This window comes from Hydractinia symbiolongicarpus, chromosome 4 (genome assembly GCF_029227915.1).
Source record: "Hydractinia symbiolongicarpus strain clone_291-10 chromosome 4, HSymV2.1, whole genome shotgun sequence".
Taxonomy (NCBI): domain Eukaryota; kingdom Metazoa; phylum Cnidaria; class Hydrozoa; order Anthoathecata; family Hydractiniidae; genus Hydractinia; species Hydractinia symbiolongicarpus.
Window position 1 is genome coordinate 16,035,404 of NC_079878.1, and position 6,356 is coordinate 16,041,759.

Here is a 6,356-nt window from a genome sequence, read left to right on the forward strand (position 1 = left end):
GCTTCGCAACCACTTCTTAAATTGCGAGTGGCTACGTCTGAAGCGGCTGGACGTACTGCAACCTCGTCCCCAGGACTTGACTATTTTTTTAATAATGAATCAAGACCCGTGCAAAGACAAGAACTCTAAACTGTTTAAGCGAAAAGACGCTGATACACATACTCCTTGTTTTAATTTTTTTTAAACGTGTACAGAACATTGACAAAAGTTGATAGACCAATAAGAACTCGTTGCAATGGTCTATGGCTTGGTTCCGAAACAAAGAAGACGTGCGTTTACAACGTTCTATGGAGACAAATGAAGAGTAACGCGTTTCAAACGAAGATAATGCTATCTTTAGATAACACGAGTTATCTTAAGTTAGCAAAAATATCGTCAAATTGTATTATTAACAGCTCTAATCTCAAGATAACTACAACGTAAAGATATAAATATAACATTAATATGTTATCTTAAGATTACTCGAGTTAATTACAATCAGGATATTAATGTGAATACGCACGCATTCCAAAGTCACATTAATAGAGTTATCTTAAGATAACGTTTGTTATCTTAAGATAACTGTATTAATGTGACTTTGGAATGCCATACTTTCTCCGTATTATTATAGAGATTTTAATAACAAGATCATGGCAGACGAAAACTGGATATAAGATTTTTTTACGGAATGAGATTATTTTTATGTATATAACATTTTTTACACATATTACATTTTTTCTACGTATATAACATTTTTTTTTACGCATGTAAGATTTTTTTTACATATATAACATTTTTTTTACGCATTTTTAAAATTTACGCAACAAAGATTTTTTTTATGCACTTGTCGGCCACGGTACATTATAGACAATTTCAAAATAAATAAGGTAAAATAAATTCAATTTTTGTTTATTGCTAAATAATGCTATCGTTTTTTTGTTTGTTTATCTTTTTACCTACATATAATCAGTTTCAGCCTATTGACACCCCTTGTTCAATGTTTTTGAAAAAGGTGTAGGTACAAATCTCATACATATATTATTCAATTGTTTATTTTGCTTCTAGATGAATGGAGAAGCAGTGCTCATTTCTTCCGACGACAACCTACGGAATGATTTGGGTTTGAAAGCCATGGGTGACATTTATTTTGTGATGAAAAGTAACAGTGGTGAATCAACAAGTCACAGAAATGAGTTAGTGCGAAACATTACGGAGTTTCATACCGCGCAAGTCTGGGCGCTAGCAAAGCGCTTTGTAGGGACAAATTTTTGTCATGTTTTCATTTGTCTCGATAGCCCAAATAATTTTCATGGTCAGTTTTTCACAACTATTCTGGTTAGTGCTGCGAAAAGAGGCAGAAATGCAAAATCCTGCCTTATGGTTCTTCAAATAACTTTTTACTTTAACTGACGTTTTGCTTTTTTATTAACACGTTAAAATGGTGTTGCTAACCCTCTTTGTGGTATATTGACATGGGTAAGATGTTGGAATCGGAGAAAACTTAATTTACTGACTTTTAAAGAGACGCAAGAGAAGACATATTGTTGATGTTGGTTTTAGGGGTTAGCTTTCTGAAGTTGCAAGCTACATATACCATACATTTTGTGTTGTGGGGAATAAAGTAATGGTTAAAACGAAACACTATTCTATCATTATCAGTGTACTTTGGCAAGAAGAAATAAAAATTACAGCTAGCTATAGAAAGACTTAAAGGAAGTTTTTTTACAGTAAGCTATAGCTAGCTAGCTATATATGGATCTGCAAGTTTGACATGGATTAACGTGGAAAAGCATTTGATAAAGGAATTATTTGCAAAGTATAGCTAACTAGTTATATAAAAAAGAGCATAGATGAAATCGACTGAAAATAAAATGCACACTTCAATGATATAATGACTGGCTTTGACTTTTCGTTAGAAATTATTGTATATAAATATTACATAGCTAGCTAGGAAGGGATATATATATAATAGCATGTTACACTATATTACTGTGTTCTTAATTTTGGTAAAATGCAAGAATAAATTTAGGCAAGGTCCACTTTTACAATTTTGTGATAGCTATAGTAATTTTGGTACATTGACATAAGAAAAATGTGGCAACCAAAAATATTTGACGAAAAAAGTTAAAGTCACTAAATTTGTTTAAAAAGTTGTTTTCCATTAGATGTGTTTATTTTAACCACAGTACGTTATTTTATTTTATATTTCGCAGCGGTCAAAACTTTGTACTTTACAGATTAAAATTATTCCAATGCAAGCGTAGCAATTTTTAAGGCTAAGTTGGTGTTTGAACTGCACTGTTAAGTTGAGTGATATTAGAAATTAGTTTTTATGATCCTATTTTTAGCATCTGGGCACTTACCAACCTATATATCTGATTACTGTATGAATAAGGCTACGATATATATGAGTGGCCCAGTGTGACCCCTAGCTAACAAAAACTACAACGAGACAGATACAGCCAGCTTTTTGACAATTTTTAATTTGGTTTATAAAAAATATAGGGAACTCCGCCCTGGTTAGTTAAATAAAGTTTCTAGCAAACACAAAATAAGAAATTTTGGAATTGTTTTTTAATATTATAGCTAGCTAGGTATCTGTTTAATGAGCATGAAACTATTACTTTAGAAAAAAAACCCATTGTTTTCTTTACTGTGTTTAATGAGCTACATTATTTTGGCTGTACTACTATCTATATAAATCTTGAATGACATGCTAGCAATGCCTCTTTGATCAACACTGTGATATTTTTAAGACAATATTAAAACTTGTGATGTAACTAGCTACCAAAATAAGGTTTCTTTCTCTTTTGACTGCCAACTTTTCATGATGAGTGTACCCCACAACTTGAAGCAATTATAATAACCAAGTTTAGGTCTTGAACTTTCATAATATACAATCTTATGTCAATACTGAGTATTCTTCCTTTTAAATAATTGTAAAATCAATATATCGCGCCAGTTTAAAAAGTAAAAATACAAAAGAAAAAGTGAATAATTCTCTTCGTACTGCATGTTTTTCTTAGCAAATGCCTTACGCTCTGCGAGGGATATAAAAATTTGTCCCTACAAGCGCTTCGCTAGTGCCCAGAGCTGCGCGGTATGAAACTCCGTAATCAGAGCTGTTTCCGCCCCATCATCAAAAAGGGTGAAAAGCACACGGTTATTACATTTAGGTTGGCAAATTTTAGGTTTCATCCAGAAAAAAAAAAGTATGCAAGTGTCAAAAAAGCTGGTGGAGCTCGAAGTTTAGAAATGCAGAAAGATGCAAGTGTTCTTGATATTATTACTATTGCCAAGAAACATTTCTTTCCAAATGGAACAAGTGTCCTTGGACTTGAAAATAAATTTGTGTTCAAATTAGGGAATTTCAGTTGTGACATAATTAATGATGTTGATGAAAATTCTCAGCAGCAGTTTACATTGGAAGGCTATATTGAAAAACTGACACATACACGACTGTATTTACTTTCAAAGGAAAAAAACTTTAGTGACTTAGTTGGTACCAGTGATGATGGATATGATTTTTTTTATCAACCGAAAAAAACTTGTAACAAATGTTATACCAAGTACCGCTATATCTGCCTTAACTGCTCATTTGATGAAGATATGACCGTGACTGATGAAAAAAACACCCTTTGTAAGTGTGGTCGAACCATGGTAGATGGATATTGCTTGCCGTGTCAACAGGATTTGGAATATCAACGTTCATTGGAAATTGATCAAGCCAAAGTTAATCTTCAAGACTCAAGTTCCGCCAATGTAGTTGAGTTTGAAGATTCCAGTGATGAAAATGTTCCTGAGCTAACAAATGCTGACCTACGAAATGCAAGAGTTCGCAGATTTACCAAGGCACCAATTAGATATAGACACTCAATTAGATCACCTCCTACGCCATCAGCTCACACAACACCACCAGAATCATCAGGATAAGGTCCTTCTACACCATCATCGCCCGGAAAAGCAAACCATGACAAGGATGAACATGAATTTGGAGATGAGGAAATCAATAGGTTTTTCGAAGAGTACACTGTGCCAGAAGACCTTTCTGAACCTGAGCAGTCAGGTGACAGTTTTTTATTAGAGGCACGAGCATTATATAAAGAGGACCAGGGTAGACAACAGAGAGTTGTAGTTGTTCAACGTGCAAAAGGACGTTTTTGGAACATTTTGTTGCAACAAAACTTTAACTTATAATGAAATTTATTATGAAAAACATACACATTATATTTGTTCTGTTCTATCTTGGAGAATTTTTGGAAAAGATATTACAGGTATTTTCTTTTGTTTTGAAAGCTATTAGAGAAGGTATATACTGTACCCAATCTATTTAAGCTCGATCTTAAGTGTTTGAGAGAAGTTTTATTGAAGAAAGTTAATATTGTATTGCTTTATTTTGTTCAAAGAAGAATATCATATTAAACAATTTTTTTATATTTTATACTTATGCTGCATTTTTCTTCACACGTAACTGTTTTATTAAATGTTATCGGTTAAACGTATCAATTTCATGTACAAAATATCGGCTTCATCAAATGTCTTAGGATATTCAAGTTATTTTCATTCATCAAGATGGCTGCAAGCTCCGCGAATTCCGTCAAACAAGCGAAAGAGTTTGGGCTTTTAGCGTATATTGTAGAGATATTGTGAAGATCATGTGCAGTAACTTTCTTCCCATAATCCTGAACTCCAACTGTAGCGGACAATCGATACAAAACATTTGGGCAACCAGCTGGTGCTTCGCTCAATCGATTGTTCCGTATGTAGTGATTATTCCAATACTGCTTGGTGTGATCGAGACCTTCTTGTAAAACTCCAATGAAACAAAATCGCAAAGCCTCAACATGCATTTTGTTAGAATCATCATAGAGACCTTGATCGCGGAGGTCACGGAAATAATTTATCCAGAAACTGTCTTGTTTTAAAATTGACCACCATGCTTCGATTCTCTGGTTGCTTGTCGAACGGCCATATTGGAAGCTCTTTTCTCCACCAAAACTATCCATATCATTACGGCGTAGATATTTTTGCACCGTGCATACATTTCCATTTTCTGTTCCACGATCAGCTAAAAATATGCAAAAGTATTTTTCAAAGGAGTGAGTAAGAGCCACGCTTGATACAGGAGAAAAAGATCATACCTCTTATACGCCTCGGAATTATTTTCCTGTCTTTAACAAACGTTGTGAAATAATGTGCGACAACCTTAGGATCTTTGTTCGTGTAACTGATTCTCAGCCATAGCATTTTTCTGCTGTAACCGTCAATTCCACCATGAATGTAAAATCCGAATGACTTTAATTTGTCATTCCCATCAATGTGCCATACATCATTAGGCCCACGGTTTATGTACTTTCTTCTTTTTAATTTGTGGCGGGACCTGCGATCACATCCTTTAGGATCTATAATGGATAAGGATTTTGTACAACAGATCGTTGGACTTGTATTCCACGTTGTAAAAGACGTTGTTGGTAGTTACGATAGCCACGATTCTCTCCCCCATTTTCAAGTATTTCCCTCATAGAAGTAATAAGCATATTTGGGTCGACTGTGACGCCTCTCCTTTTAAGGCCAAGTCGTCGCAAATTCCGATGTAGCGTTCTCATGCTCAATTCCTTTTTATAACGTTGAAAAATCAATCTTAGGATGTCATCATAAGGCAACCCATGATAAAAATAACTAGAAATGTCTCTTTCAATATCCATCTCTGAAATGACAGAACACAACGAAAGTCAAACTAAAAGTAGCGAAGGAGCAATCAAATTAAAATATGATTTTTTATAAAAGGAAGCACATACCAAACTTTTGATTTCAAATTTTCCTATATTCTTCTTCGTGTACTCTCGCATTTCAAATATCTTGTCAGCCATCATGGAATGCCGGAAAAATTGTCTTCACATAACTCAAAGCCCCATATTACACTGCGCAATAGTTGAAGTTCTACTGCGCAGTAGCACATATTCTACTGCGCAGTAGAACTTTTGACTACTGCGCAGTAGAACAATGACTACTGCGCAGTAGAACTATGACTAATGCTAGAACTTTGACTACTGCGCAGTAGAACTTTGACTACTGCGCAGTAGAAATTTGTCTACTGCGCAGTAGTCAAAGTTCTACTGCGCTGTAGCACATGTTCTATTGCGCAGTAGATGTATTTCTACTGCGCAGTGAAATTACCACTACTGCGCAGTAGAACATTTTCTACTGCGCAGTGCACTAAGTATTCTATTGTTCCTTCATGCTTACTGCGCACTAAACAAAGTTTTAATGCGCAGTAGAACGTTGACTACTGCGCAGTGAAAACTCGTCTACTGTGCAGTAGTCACAGTTTTACTGCGCAGTAGAAATGTGACTACTGCGCAGTAGAAATCTAATTC